The 16,057-nt window shown below is 40.6% G+C and overlaps 1 protein-coding gene across 3 annotated transcripts in view; it reads right to left on the bottom strand.

The window, feature by feature from the left end:
• Positions 1-11,488, bottom strand: part of LOC132111424 (forkhead box protein N3-like) — an 83,645-nt gene extending 72,157 nt beyond the window's left edge. The window contains exon 1 of one of the 3 annotated variants that reach the window (XM_059518698.1): positions 11,305-11,488. The gene's annotated coding sequence lies outside the window, so the exon portion shown is untranslated. Of the gene's footprint in view, positions 1-9,467; positions 9,560-11,198; positions 11,278-11,304 lie in introns of those variants that run through there. The other 2 variants (XM_059518701.1, XM_059518700.1) reach the window with 2 other exon arrangements.
• Positions 11,489-16,057: the final 4,569 nt, after the last annotated feature.

Below are 16,057 nucleotides of genomic sequence, written 5' to 3'. Positions count from 1 at the left end.
AGATTAGAGCTGAAACAACGAATCGATTTAATCGATTAAAATCGATTATTAAAATAGTTGTCAACTAATTTAGTCATCGATTCGTTGCTAAATAACTTTTATTTGCCGTAAGCGGCTCATTTCGTGCATATTTCAAATCTGCGGTGACCAAAGTGTGGCAGTAATGAGCCATCGGAGGTTTTACTCAGCCAGTACAACAGGAGAAGTAGCGAATAGCCAATAGCTGGCCTTGTTTTATGTCACGTGCTTCCCGAACAGCGTCTCTGCAGCCATATACATCATATGATGTCTATGTCTGCAGGATTCAGCGTGATGTGGGAGTACTTTACATTGAGCCTTTAAAAAAGAAGAGTAACCTGTAAACTCTGCACTACTGCACTGTTTAAGGGGACGTTCACATATCGCGTCTTTTGCGCGCTCAAGTTCGTTATTTCCAACACCGCACCGCATCGAGTTAAAAACATTTAAACTTTTCAGAATGCCGCAATGTGACAAGAACTAACCAATCAGCTTCATCCTTTCCCGTAACAACGTTAAAAGCTCAGTCAAGATGAAAGGAACAGCTGATCATAGTTGTATATGGATTTCCATTTTGAAATAAATTTAGTAGCAGAGCTACTGCAAGCGATTTTTTTGAGCTACAAATCCATTTCTCCTTTGCTGAAATTTCCGCGTCTTCAAGGAGAGAGCACGTCATGGTTGCTTAGCAAAGGCAGACGCCTCAGGGGCGCTTCTGCCCGAGCGCTTTGGAAAGAAGGAGAAAGCGGTGCGCCTAGCGTTTTCCATGCGTTTTTAGGCGCGATTTGTGAACGGCCCCTAAGACTTTCATTTGTGCAGATTCTCCAGTACAATGTTGTTTGCAAATGTTTAGTCGTAAAAGCTGATAACATTGCTTTTTAACAGTTAACATTTAAAGCTTTACAAACATGTTCTGTGATCAGTTTGTCGTTTACCAGTTCAAAATTCAGTCGTGCAGCCTAATTATGACTGAATGAGAGAGGTAAATGTAGATATTTGAAATGCACTTTTTTTTCTAAGTATTATTCACTGCTCTTTTTCACACAGCAGGTTTTTTGTGTGTGTCCTATTTTTTTTTCTGGACAACCTTCTGATGGATTTTACTTTAAATTGTGAGTTCCATTCAGGTTTCATGCCATTGGCACTTTTTTTTGAAGGATTGTTTACAATTTCACAGCAAAAGCTATAAAGCTTTTTCCCAGTAAATAATAAAATACAATGCACTGCAATTTTATTCTGTTTTATCCTTATTCTTCGTGAAAATATGTTCTGAAAGATTCCTTAATGAGCTTTGTTCAGGATGTTAAACTACTTTAGGAGCTCTAAGGACTGCCATGGTGAAAACATTATTTTAAATCTCCTTGTGAAATTTGCTAGAGTATGGGTCAGTGTTCTGATTGCAGAAGAGTTCGACAAAGGATTACTAACACAATAAAACAACTCCAGGTATATTTTTGATGAGGATATGACAGTGCAAAATGGTTAAAATCTCTTAAATCTATGCTGAATGATAAAGACCATTTATTAATAATTTACTTGGGGGAAAAAATGGAAAAAACTAAAATATAAGTACATAAACCGATTAATCGTAAAAAATAATCGACAGATTAATCGATTATCAAAATAATCGTTAGTTGCAGCCCTACTTGAGATCTCAATACATTCAGCAGTCACCTTTTGCTGCCAAGTGTGGCTGATTTTGAGGTGATGAGAGCTCTGGTCTTGGCGTGGTATGATGAGCTGTTGGAAGACTAATTGCGGAGTGTAATCTGCTCTGATTAGCGGGAGAGGAGCGGGCAGGTGTGAGCACACACACATTGGTTCGGGCTGACGCAGCTGCAGCCTGACCGTGTGCCAGATAAACAAAAGGCATGAGGCCGAGGCCACGATAACACACACGCAAACACACAGTCTCAGTCGCTATCCTCTGCTAATTAACCAACAACACACCTATCACACTTAACTGCCTGCCATATGTTTACATCCAGATGAGTTTTCAATTCAGCCACCTTCCCAGGAGCATAATTCACATCCAATTTTAAAGCGGCAGTGACAAACTATTTAGTAGTGTGCACGGGACGAAGGCAGCGCATACATCTTGTTTAGATTTCTGTAGTGTTGTCCTGGGCTAGGAAAGGCACAGGAAAACACATGCTGTGCTTGAGTCAGCAGGATCTGGGGCTGGCGCATTAAGTTATCACGCCTCGCTATCCCTGCCCACAGCTGACACAGGCAATTAGAGCCGAGGTTAATATCGCGCAGCCAAAAAAAGTGCATATGTCTCTATCCTATCGTTCTGAATAAGGAACACTGGGTCCTTGCAGAATTAGTGCTGGGGAAGCACACGCGATGCCTGGGAGAATATCTGTGGCCTTGGTGTAACCTTGACTGCTTGGTTCTATAGCAGGGTCAGAAATGAATAGGGGATAAAATTTAAAAAATTTAAGACAAGAGGGCAAAAAAATGCCCCTGTACAGTTCTATTATGGTTGTCGTGAATAAAATGAAACTTGAAAATAAATGAGAAGTGTCAATTGCAGCGTAACATTTAGATCTTCTCACACTGCATCAGATTTCTTTTTATTAATTTATTTTCTTTGCAGTGATGAGTTTATTTCAGCATGTGCAAAAACTGCAAATACAATGTAAAATATTTATTTTGCACTGTAGACAGATTCAGTAATTGTAACAGGATTTGTTTTTTTGTGTGAGAGCGCATAACTCACTTTTTGCTTGTTTATATTATTATTCCCTATTATCATATATTCCTATTTTGTTTAACTGCGTTTTTTTTTCTTCATGCTACTAAAATAACCAAAGCAAGTCTTGATTTTCTAATGGGTAAAACCATATAAACTTACTCATTAATGGTTCTTATGACTTATGGTTCTTAGATATTTTGTCTGTGAAGTCAGAATATAACGCGCCATTTCCCCATACACAAAAATCTTAATCATTATTACAATAACAAAAGCAAAAATAAACAATGATTTTTGTTATAACTTTGCAGGCTTAAAGCTGCGGTACGCATCTTATGGCGCTCTTGCGGGTTATTAAACAGAACTGCATGCGTCTTGCGAAAGAACATTGTAGCCGGAGCTATTTCTCTCTTGTTTATGTCTATGGTGAATCACGAAGATACTGGGCTACTCTGCAGTACCCGGTACCTACCCAAACCAGTCTAAATAGTCCGAATATAAACACCTATTTTAGGTGTACCATAGTAATTCGGGAACAAGCCAAAAACACGGTTTGGAAGATGGATACATTGTGTACTCACTTATTATATACATTTTGAACATTTTGATCACAAAAAAAGTTACATACTGCAGCTTTAACCTATACTTGTTTTATGTTTTCATTTTATAATTTATATACTTTGTTAATTAAATTAAATTAAATTAAATATACTTTGTGTACAGTAGGCTATTTACATTATGCATTCATTGTGCAAATTCATTTCACAACCTGTGAAAATAAACATAAATGCGATGTCAGAGGCAGCTTCTGTTCCACCTCTGCAGTGTAAATATGGATTCTGGTGTTGTTAATGACATTTTATTGGTAACAGTCTATAGTATTCTGATTGACTGAAGTAACTGGTTAAATTTAAGTATTTGACAAAAGACAACAAAGATACAGTAAAAATGTCCTTTATAAAAGGTAAAAAAATACCCCAGGAAATCAACTCTAGGGGACAAATAACATATATCACTAAACCAAGCAAGGTGAAGTGTATAAACTGAAAGGATACGTGACGATGATGTTTACTGTGCTCCGGTTCACTTAATCTCTGTGTCAAATGACAATTTATACATGTCATACCATTACGACACTATAAACTGTCCCCAGTGAAACGCTGCCCTGCTAATCAGCTCTCCTCACAAACAGAATTAGATTTTCAATTGAATTTGTTTCGGCCTGGAAAAATATGACAAACTGCTAGGACATTGCAGCCCGTGGCTGTGGAAGGGTGGTTTTCTTTTGATAATAAAGTTAAAACAAAACATAGCACGAGGGAGCGCTTTCACAGTGTTCATGGCAGGGAAAGTGTTTGCATAGAGGGGAACGAATCTACGTTCCAAACAGAACATGGCTGGCCAGAGGTCCTTCTCTTTATTTTCCCTTTGGCGTGTGTTGTTGAGGCATCTAAAGACCTGTGGCTCTTTCACTTATCTTTAGCAAACACTGGTGGAGGATGAAGCTCAAAGTTTGTTCTTGTTGATAATGTCATGGCAACAGGGAACAGGAAAACTGCACTCCAGCTGGGATGGTGGCAAAGCACACTAAAATGCAAGAGCGACTTCAGAGGCATTTTTGTCTTGCTACCAAAAACATGAGAATGTGAAGCCAACGATTTGGAAGACAATGACCATTTTAGAATCAACTGCATCCCTCAGGTTTTTGAGAGAAAGGGTATTGAATTATTTTATAATAAAATATTATGTATGTATCCATGTATGTGTATGTGTGTGTGTGTGATAATTTTAAGTTTTACAATTATTTTCTTTTAATGACTTTGGTAGCAACAGAAAAAAGAGTCTCTTAGTGAGTTTGAATGCAATTGTACTTTTTCTTTTTAAACATTATTTCTCAAAAAAATGTTTTGCTCATTATGCAACATGCATTCCTAAAAAATAAAATAAAAATTTATTTCTCAAAAAAATGTTTTGCTCATTATGCAACATGCATTCCTAAAAAATAAAATAAAAATATTAGTTTACTGGACATCGACCTACTCCACTTTTGTGCTAGACGAAAACTTAAATCGTATTTTTATGAAGAACTAACTGTTGCTTTGCTCGTGTATCATCTCATTTAAAAGAGAGCTACAATAGTGCTAATTTTAAATGCTCTTTGATGCATTTTATTCCCACATTATCACAGAGAAACCACAACTTCCAGCTGACAAATCATCTCTATGCAAGATGAAGCACATTTCTTTAAGATCTGCAGAAGAGAAATGAGAAAAGCCGTCTAGGGTAATTAGTAGGGTTTCAAAGTCACTCTGCCCTCTGACAGAGAGCGTTTGACAGGTGCTGCTGAGGCAAAGCTTGCCGCAGGAGAGAGAAATGATACCGTCCTGATTAGATCGTCCACCTTAGGGAAGGTGCTGATGCACAGACATTCTAAAAGAGAGGAAGAGGAGGATGAGTGCGGGTGATGGAGAAAGAAAAACTACAAGTGCGAAATAGAAGAATTTCAAATGTGCAACGTTTCTTCCCCCACGTCGCACTGTCCTTCCTCTGGTGTGGTCTGGTGCATCACCCCCAGCGGAAACGTCTGCGATCTGTCAGTCAACAGACCCCTACCCTCATGCTGTTAACAAAACTGTCAGACTCCGCAACAACCCGCCAGCCTGTGTTTTACTACCACATAAAAAATAAAAAAAAACAGACGTTTGAGAAAATAACCCACTCTTGCGTAATCCACCGAACTGAAATTCACACTTGTTAACCAGGAATGGCTCCCTGAGCACTCCAAGCCCTCTCCCAATCAAGAACCGATCCTCATCTGGCAATTCATTAAAACCAAACAAGCATTACAATGCACTGGAGAAAGTGGAATAATTTGAGAGGTTAGGCTCATCAGCGCTGGCCGCTTCTCTAAAGTCATTAATGAGGGCTCAGGCCAGGCTCAGGGCTTTACACAAGTCACTAACGCTTCTACAACCCCTCTTCATTTGATGAGCTCGTTCATAAAGCCTGAGGAGCCGGGATGCCGCTTTAGAAACGGTCCCCTTTTTCAGGTTAAATGAACAGTTATTAAGTGAAAACAGGTCAAGTGGACTGGGGGCACACTGCTAAGTGAAGCTAAAGAGAAAAGTGTTATGTTAAGAGCGGAGTGTGTAAGTGTGAAAGCAGAGGCAGATTGGCTGTTGCTCGTCATCTATGGGAAGTGGTGGCAGCAGAGAATGAAGAGATTTGCACATTAAAAGAAGCAAATGTAGTGCAGCTTTGAGGAAGCCACCAGTAAAGAATTTATACTCTCTAAATAAACCAAGTTGACAAAAAAAAACTCAATGTTCGGCATGATAAAACACTTTCGCTTGCGTAGTAAATCGATGCAGAGTCAGTGCCTGGATGTCAACAATGTTTCGAATGTGTTTTGACACTGAGAGGTGACAGTCATTCACTGAAGACACATTCTGCCTTGGGCTTGTGATTGGGCACAGTATGTGTGTGTGTGTGTGTGTGTGTGTGTGTGTGTGTGTGTGACGAATAGAGAGAGTGATACAAACCATAGTGCACTAAAATGAAGCTGTGAGCCACCCCGCTGCACAAGAGCCCTGTAAAATACAATTGTTTATAATATGCTCGACAGCAGGGCTGTGCCCTCCCTGACAGAACAAAAATGAAAGCAATATCAATGAAATATGACACTGATGATAGATCGGGAGGGGAGATGGAAATGACTTGATTCTCCCGAGTTTTCTGAACGAGTTCCGGCCTTCGAGGATGTGTTTAAGCTGAACTCTGAGATAGCTTGCACTTGTCAGGTTTCTCAAACAATCAGGGCATCAGCTCCGCTGGGAGTTGTTTGAAATGAGCAGAAAACTCAGCAGGTTTGTATGCAGCCCACGGCGGAAGTGTGGAACTGTTAATAAACCTCCTCTAAAGGCTACAACTAGATCCGATACCTCTTACTCAAACTACATAAAACGCTGCCTACTGTTACAACCAGGTAAATTCAACATTTTATCTGAAAGCTGACTCATATATGACCTGTATGTGTATCTGTGTTTGAGAATGCGTGTGTCCCTATGTCCTTGGGCAACGGTCCCTCACTTTAAGCGGGAATAGACAATGTCCACTGGCTGTAAAGATTTTTCAATGCTCATAACAGAGAACAATAGGATCAGTCTGAACAATGCAAGCCCTCTTAACAACACTGATCAACTAGGCCCAGAACCACGGCCCATCTCTACTATCATCACACCACACACACAAAGCCACCACAGAAAAAAAAAAAAAAAAAAAAAAAACACCTGATTTTTTTTTCTTAATATCTCCTTAAAAAGCTCTTTGATTCATGCCTGTAGCACAACCATTGTGGAATGAGTTACATGCTAAAGGTTAATACTTAGTTATATTAGAGCAAACCACTTTCATTAATTATAAGCTATAAAAAAAAGTGTCAAGTGTTCACAAACATAGTTAAAAAGCCACTGTAAAGAGCTGTTACAGTCAGTCAGCATTCTGGGGCACAATCCTCCATTGTGCCTGCAGCACAGAGCCTTTTGACCCAGGTGTGAACTTGAGTATCAATACCATTCTAGAGTCTGTTATTATTTGATCGTCAGCGGGCAGCTGGGGACATAATTCCAGTGCATTGGAGAGCTGGTCATGCACTCACACTGGACCTAAGTGGCCAGCCATTTCGGCAGCAGCTACACCTCTCATTTTTCTCTGCTGGAAACCAGAGTGTTTACATCAAATCTACAGTTATTTTTTCCCCTCCTGTGCAACCAGAGAGGCACCAAAAATAAGGAAGGACCATGCAAAAAGGAATCAAAAAAAGAGAAAAGGTAGTCTAGAAGGGGATGAAGTTAATTTTAGATTAAAACAGGACAAGTATGAGATTCAGAACATCTCTTTGTAGGGTACTCATTTTTAACCAGTGCTCAGCAAGCGGTAAACGTGCTTCCCTGAGGTACTGCTGCCAAGGGTCTGTCATTCATTAGGCTGCCACCATCATCACATGCGTTCCAGATACTTAATCACTAGAATAGAGATAAAATAAAAAGCTTGAAGGTCACCAGGGGGAAAGAGCGATAGAGGGGAGATAGCATAGAGGGGTGAAGACGTTTGGCCTCATTTTGATTGAGGATGTGACGCTTTCAGTCACACGCGACAGAACACCCGATGAGGATGCGTTTTGACTGGAGACCTTTATCACAGACTCCAACGGTTTGCTGAGCTACACATCACAAGGAAAAGGCCCTGGAGAATTCAGCTGCAAATCACAAGCGAAAACATTTAATAGGACTATCTGAATCTATCCTCTTCCGTATTCACTTTAAGCTCTAGAAGACGAGCGACAGTAGAGCGTTGAGCGAAAATCTGAATCTGAACCATCATGCACATTTACCATCAGGTTCTTTTGTTGCCTGTCTACTCCTCTGATGTTTTGACATATTTCTCTGCCTCGTCAAGCACTCGTCTCCGATTTGCCGTGCTGTTTAATGTTCATGAGGGGCGGCCCAAAACTCGGTCCGTTGACAACCCACTGGCTGTTGTTATAAGATCTCAGACAGACAAAGACGACGAGGTGCACCGTTGAGGAGCCCCACACTCCACTGCTTCAAAATAAAAAGTGGCTTGACCTCCTCGGCAGCCAGCTTCACCTCTCAACTGTGACGGACGGATGGCACTCTAGTCTCGTCCCGCGGCAGAGCGTGCTTAAATAATGCCGCCTCTCTGCATGCCCCGGGCCAACAGCCACCCACCATACTGGGAAACTTCTGATGCTTAATCTCCTAAAATGCAAATGTGCCAAACGGGAGATGGGGTCTTGAAGGAAAGCCTGCCATGCTGTGAGTGTAAACGGACAGGGTTAAACCCTCCTCTAAGACCGGCTCAGACAACCCAATCAGAACTAAAATAGTCACTTTTCCAGGCAGGTATTTTTATGACATTTGAATTTGAAAGGGTGTATGGTGGGGCATACAGTTTTGCTCAGGGATATTGGATCTTTCAAGAGGCTTTGTTCACATGCCGTGATGACAACAGCGGCGCACACCAACTGAGGTGAAATTGTCAAGGCAACATATATTGAATTTCACAAAAGTTAAGAGCAAAGCGATTTCCCTCCCCTCTCCAAACCTCCCACTGAAGACGAAACAAGCGATTCACAACACATCCTCTTACTTTAAAGAAAACAAGCGGCTGACACATTTCCTGCCAACAGGCCCTTTCCTCAGATAACACAAGACTCCCGTCAACAGGAAGCCCTTTCACCGGCGGCTCTGCCTCCCTTCGGCACATCACACTAAACAGCTCGTCAACCCCAGCCCCCACAGACTCCCCTCCAACTGTTGAGGAAACTTGCAGAAGAGGCTTGCTAAAGCTAGAAGAAATCAGTTTGAAAGGAGCCAGACTTAAAGTGTGGGTTGTGGCCTCAAGTCCTTCAAATGCTCCTGGTCCGAGAGGCAGCGTTTCAATAGCCTCAACAATACTCCTGAAATCAATTAACATGCAGCCGGTGGTATCACCATTACACACAGCCTGCCATTACATCAGATCCCACAAATAGCTCTGGCCAGACGGACGGACAACGTTATGGTCTGTGCAAAACATGCCCTCTAGGCACGGGTCAATATGCTTTAGATTTGTTAAAAGCCTCCAGTTCTCATGTGCTCACCAGTAGTTTACACGAGTGAGTGCACGAGTGCGGTAACGACGTATAAAGGATTTGAGGAAAGTTTGTAAAAAGCAAAGCAGAACTCACGTTGAGTGCAGAGTGCATTTGAAGAGTGGTGAGAGAAAACCTGAGGCAACCTTCATAAGGCAGGGGCTGTACTGTTTGAGCAGATGCTAATAGGAGAACTGCCGAGAGAGAGAGACAGAGAGAGAGAGAGAGAGAGAGAGAGAGAGAGAGAGAGAGAGAGAGAGAGTGAGAGTGTGAGTGAGTGAGTGAGTGAGTGAGTGAGTGAGTGAGTGAGTGAGTGAGTGAGTGTGTGTGTGTGTGAGTGAGTGAGTGAGTGAGTGAGTGAGTGAGTGAGTGAGTGAGTGAGTGAGAGAGAGAGAGAGAGAGAGAGAGAGAGAGAGAGAGAGAGAGAAAGCAGACGCCTTCTGTAGGCTGCTGTGATGACATGCAGGCTTTTTTCCTTTTTTGTAAGGGGGCTTATCTTTGTCTCTATGGTAACTGTGTCTCTGGGTGGTTATTAGAAACCCTGAACTTCCTGTGCATCTGCAGGATCAGCCAATCACGTGCCGTGTTTTCATAGGTGGAGATAGCTCGTGCTATAGGCGATGGAGAGCGGCCACATGAGGGGGCCATGGAAACAGAGGGTCAGGGAAAACTTACAGCACGGCATGCCAGTCTGCATAAAACAGCCCAAAACGGTCTTCATTGCACTCTACGTATTTATAGAAACATCTAGTGACTAGACTAAAGTAGGTTAGAAATCCTAGAGCTAATTTTTTCCAGCAAAGCAGCATCCGCACCACAAGCTTTTTCCAAATAAGACACTGCCATCAAGGTATTTCAGTATCCTTTAGGATGAAAATGGAAACTTTTGTGGAAAACAAGCTCAGCATCTCAGATTCCCAGAAACAGACAACCACAGAAAGCTCAGAGCTCAGCAGAACAGCCAGAGTTACCAGAGTCCAGCTCTAATGACAATAAATCCACAGCATGTGGATGAGCAGAACTTAATGCTCATGAATGCAAATGAATAGACACTCTGTAGGATTACTGTTGCAAAGCAAACAGTTGACATGGAGCATGCATCCAGGACAGGACTTTCAGCTGTTGTGTCCAAGCGTGCAGAGAAAAGACAGCTGAACTGGGGAATTACAATGAGGAAGCTTAATTTTCCCAGCTCAGCAAAGGAATAAAACAGAGACTAGAAATGAACCAATATATGCTTATTTATCCCTGCAGACAGGAACACTGTTTGTGTGTTTATAGGAAGCTCATGCTACACACACACACACACACACACACAAGCGCTCACTCACTGCACAGTTTCCCAGTAGTATCTCTGTCTCCTTGGTTTAAGCGGGTGAAATCGTTTGGAGCGATGTGGCTCACTTCTTCCCTGCGCTGACTTGTTTTCCACCCAGTAAGCACATTCAAACTTCACTCGGTGGCTGTTTTATTTAACACTGCATTTGTTGACAAGTCTCGGAGCAAAGTTTCCTTGCGTGGAACCCTGGGTGCTGAACTTGAGAACATCAAATACAAACAATAACAACCAGAACAGCGTGCCCAACCCCCTGAGGGCGAGATGTTACTTTATTGGCACCAAGAAAACATCAACCGGTCCACTAGGACAGCGAGGGAACGACCCCCGAGGCATGCTCAGCGAAGGACGGTCCAGACCTCTTCTAGGACTGTTTACAGCTGCAATGACTTCCATTCCTCAGTGACAGGAGCGTGCCCTCTTTCCTTTCTGTGCTGTCACAATATTTCATCCGGCGTAAGTAGCACATGTCCCACACGTAACAGACTCACCAGCCAGGAGCTCTCAGCGACGTCTATGTGCTCGCGAACTGTTTGACTCCTGACACAACAGAAAGCCCTGATAGATAACAGCAAGAATGATCAATCGCACACAAACCTTTTAATCCAGATCGTCCCCTGATTGGCTGCCTCCGCATGAGCTCCAGATTTTTAAATCCGACTGGTTAATCCCTCCATTTCTCTCAGATTCGGTATTTTAGCAGTGACCACGGTGGGTTTTAACATTCATTTGGCTTTTTTTCTCCCTCCCTCTCTTTCTGCACTCTGTTCTGAGACCGCTCACTGAGCTCTGGAACTAAGGGAGCCTGATGAGGAAGGAAAGAGACTCGCTGGGTCCTAATGTCTCTGGTGTTAACTGAAAGAATGCCATTGTTTCATGGTTAACCCAGGGCTACACTCTACAGACAGCTGATAAGACCTGCGCTGTGCCAGATCCACTGGGTGTTTGTAGATGGATAAAGATCTAGAGCTGTTCGATATCCATCATTACCTGGATAAACAATATAATAGTTACAAGATCATTTACAAATTGATCTAATAAAAATAAAAAATAAAACACTTTACACTGCAAAAACACCACCAACAACAAAAAACCCTGGTTGAGTAAATGTATCCTGCTTTAAGGTTGTTGTTTTTTTGTTTTTTTTGCAAAAGGACATAACATACCAAATCTTGCTTTTAGAGAAATCTAGCAAAACTGAATGAGGTTTTCATAATGAAACCTAAAACAAATTAGTGTTCCATCCAAATTAACTGTTATCCTTTATTTTTCTTAATCCAGTGTCAATTAGATTTCTCAAAACAAAAAGAACAAATGATAGATATTTTAACTGTAAATGATACTGATATCCGTTTTTTTTTTTTATCCATAGGTGATAGAAACTCTGATATAAGACTGCATTTTTAGCATTTGCGCTGTTTGTAGTCTTGCTTAAGTTTGTTGGGCTGAATATATACATTTATGTTTTTATGCATACAACTTGTGTGCTATATATAGTCTCCTGGAGAAATGCAATAGCTGGACGTGGTTATTCACCTACAACATTTCCTATAAAATTTGTCTTCATTGTAAGGTCTAAAATTTTATCTGCAGGTTTGACATCAATGACGTCAAAAACTGCTTCTCATTCTCATTTCATGTGACCAATTGCATTGCAGCAAGTAATAAGCAACAGAAAATACTGTACATTTTAAGAGCTATTCCAAAGCTTTAGTAGACTTAAAAGAATGGTGCACGTGTATCAACTGGTTTTATATTTCATGGTGCTTTTTGGAGACTGACAGTTAAAATCTACTGACGGGTAAGGAAAAGAGCAGCTTGGATATTCTGGTTAACATCTGTTACACAGATTAAAAATATTAATAATACATCATAAGGATGGGCAGATGAGAATATTTGTTTGCATTACTCCTTTAAAAGAGTTAATGATTATATACTTTTTTCTCTAATTCAGATAAATGGCTCAAGTAGACTAAAGTAGGTCATTGCAAAATCCCTCCGTGACATCAGCAGCATCGAAGCACACAAATCACTGCCATTAAAAAACATCTTACTAAAGGTCAAAACCCCTGTTTTTTATCTCCCTTTCTATCCTTAGAAAACAGATTTAAAAAACTTCTACTAAAAGCCTAATTTTAATTATGTCCTTCAAGAACATACTAATATATAAACCCCAAAATCCTATGCTACCACTCTGAAGTGCTTGCTATTGAAAAGGTGGCAGTAATGCTAAAACTATTATGTGCACCGACCCTACAGCCAAGGCTATAAATATAAGCAACACATGGAGCGGCAGACTGCAAAACAGGGGGAAATTTGGGCTGCTTACATCTGTCAAGAGCTGCACGAATCAGGCCGCCGGCCATATGATCAGCCTGGGGGCTGAGTCCACCTCCTCGGCAGGGAGCTTTGTAACTGCGCTTTTTCGTTTCTTTTCCAAAAAAAAGATTGAGAGAGAGGGTTTTTTTTAGTAAAATACCCTGGATGCTTATGTGAAAAATGCCTCATGAAGATCATAAAGTGTCTCAACTGAAACTTGGCCTTTATCTAAATAACAGTCGACCATTGTGCTCACAATGTAAACTCAGTGGCTTACTGGAAATTTTGGGAGCCCCCCGTGAACCATGAGATGAGGCCCTAGACACAAGAGGATAGATCATGTAATAGCATTTCTTCTCAGGGGTGGAACAGCATCTGATAGAGACAGACAGTCATGTTATTATGGCTATTTTTTCTTCTCTCATATCCTCATTTATTTATCTATTTATATGTGGAAATATCTTTCAAGTTTTAATTTCAGCGAGTATGCAAATTCTAACCAGTAAGTAAACATTTGACTGTCACAAGTGATCATGCAATTCTAAAACAGAGCATGATTAAAGAAATGTGTATTTTGTCCACTGTGCTCACATATCAATATAACAATTAAAAGCATGATACATTGTTTTCCATGATTGTGATTTCTTTGTTAACACATTTCAAATTTGCACAGTATTAAAAAGGCAATTACATGCATGCTTTCATGCAACCTGTACGCAGAGTAAATCACTCTATATCTGCAGTTTAATCCTAATATAACTGGCTCATAATGACATGAGGGTTCAATGTTTGACATTATGTAGACAACTGAACTGTGAAAACATCTTTACTATAACAAAAACTGTGTAAAGAGGAATAAAAAATGTCTGTCCTTGGCTGATGTGTAGAAAATATAGAGCTATTGGCTTTTATGTTACGTGACTGAAGCCAGACTTGTGAGCATGGGAGCTTTCCAAAACTGTACATTTTCAGATCAAGCAGTTAATCATGTTCAATAATGTTTCAGTAACAGAAACCGACTGAGCTGCCAAACGCTCTGGCCTCTGAACGTCTGGCAAAAAGATCCAGCTTTTGCAGCAGCTGTAGGATGGAATTCTGTTTGTGTTCCCCAGTACTAATATTCAAGTGCAAATAAAAACAAGAAGTGTAGCAAAAAGTGATTCACATCATTATTTTATATATTAATATATAATTATGGTTGCAAAAAATAACTCATGATATCACAATAAATTAAAAACCTTATCATGAAAGGAAATGTAAATCAGCATTTCGCTTTATTAAACAAATGTATACAGTGTGATTGAATCAACAATGATATAACACACCTGTGATTGCACACCAATTGAATCCTATATTAATGTGCACACACTCATCTATGATCATTATGTTGCTTGGCAACCATAAACAGCCAGCAGTTGAGCTAATGATCTATATTACTAAGCAGGAGAATTCTTTATTATTTATTGAACATAAGTGTGTGCTATCATATTGATGTTGCTATTTAATAAAAACAATAAGACATTTGAAGATGTTACAGTGAATTTTCCAAATCAACCTGTCAAAATCACTGAAAAATATTTGCAAGTAGCTTAAAGGAACACTCCGACTTTTTGGGACTTTAGCTTATTCACAGTATCCCCCAGAGTTAGATAAGTCCATACATACCTTTTTCATTTCTGTGCGTTCTCTAAGTGTTATTTGACGCACCCACCGCTAGCCTAGCTTAGCACAAAGACTGGATGTAAATGGATACTGGTAGCATAGTAATCCCAATAAGTGACAAAATAATACAAACATTTTCCTATTTACATGTTGTGATCTGTATAGTCACAGCGTGTACAAATAACAAGGCTATATGAGACAGAGACCATTTTTAATCGTATAAGTACTGGGAACTATATTCTCACTAGGCGTAGGAGCACAGCTAACGTTACTTGGGCGGAGTGGCTACTTGGGCGGAGTGATTAGCGCAGCCCCCGAGACGCGCCGTGGTGAGGAGAAGAGAGTTCGCTCAGAGTTGGAGTAATAGAGTCAGCAATTACTAGATAGTAGATTTATAGTGTACAATCATGGGTGTTCGCTGTATTGTAAAGAACTGCGACAATAAACAGGGGAGACCAGGTAATACTATGAGGTTTCATAGAATTCCAACCAAAAACGCTCATAAACGACATAGATTCAAACACACCTGTAAACACCATCACAAAGTATTTCGTTTGCTCTGAACATTTTACTGTAGAGGACTATTTTGAAAAAATGCAAGTTGCCACACGGACCATGAAACGTGTGCTAAAGGATACAGCCATCCCATCGATAATAAAGACAGGACAAATTGGATCACCTGTTACTGCGGTAAGTGTTCCGTTATGTTTTGAGATGACTAACATTAGCCATACTGTAACAGTGCCATGCTAATGTAATATAACCTTAGTAGTGACACTATTATGTGAATAGGGGCTCCGTGTATCCCCTTTATTGTTATTATTGTGACACACTGTATGCAATGGCTATACTACAAATTCATTGAACTATGAATGATCATTATAACAAAATCACTTAACTTACTTGGTGGATAGCTGACGATTAGGTTCACTCGGCATGGGTCGTTTCTTCCAGTTGATCTTGTCACAATGGGAAAAAAAAAGACAACTACCGGGTGTATTAGGGCAGAGAAATCTTCCGTGGTAGTGACGCAAATATTTTGATTGTCATCAAGCCTTGACATTGATGGCAATACCCGGTCCCATTCATTACAACAAAGGCACTCGGTTTATGTCGGCATAGGTTGGCATGTTCCACATTTACACCACCAGTCCGTGTTCGTTCTGATTCTCCCTTCGTCTTACAGCTTCCAAAGTTTGTAACTCCTCGTCTGTGTATTCTGGCTCAAAACTGTATGGTTCTGGATCTTGGTTTGATACACAGTAAAATCACAGTCTGACAATTTCTCAAAGTCAGCCATGATCACGAGTCACGTCTAGCTAGTTAGTCACATTTGTTTTGTTTACGGAACCATCAACAGGGCGTCTCG

This window comes from Carassius carassius, chromosome 31 (genome assembly GCF_963082965.1).
Source record: "Carassius carassius chromosome 31, fCarCar2.1, whole genome shotgun sequence".
In the NCBI taxonomy this organism is placed as follows: domain Eukaryota; kingdom Metazoa; phylum Chordata; class Actinopteri; order Cypriniformes; family Cyprinidae; genus Carassius; species Carassius carassius.
Note: the sequence above shows the minus strand (reverse complement) of the source record. Positions and strands in the feature narration are given on the sequence as shown.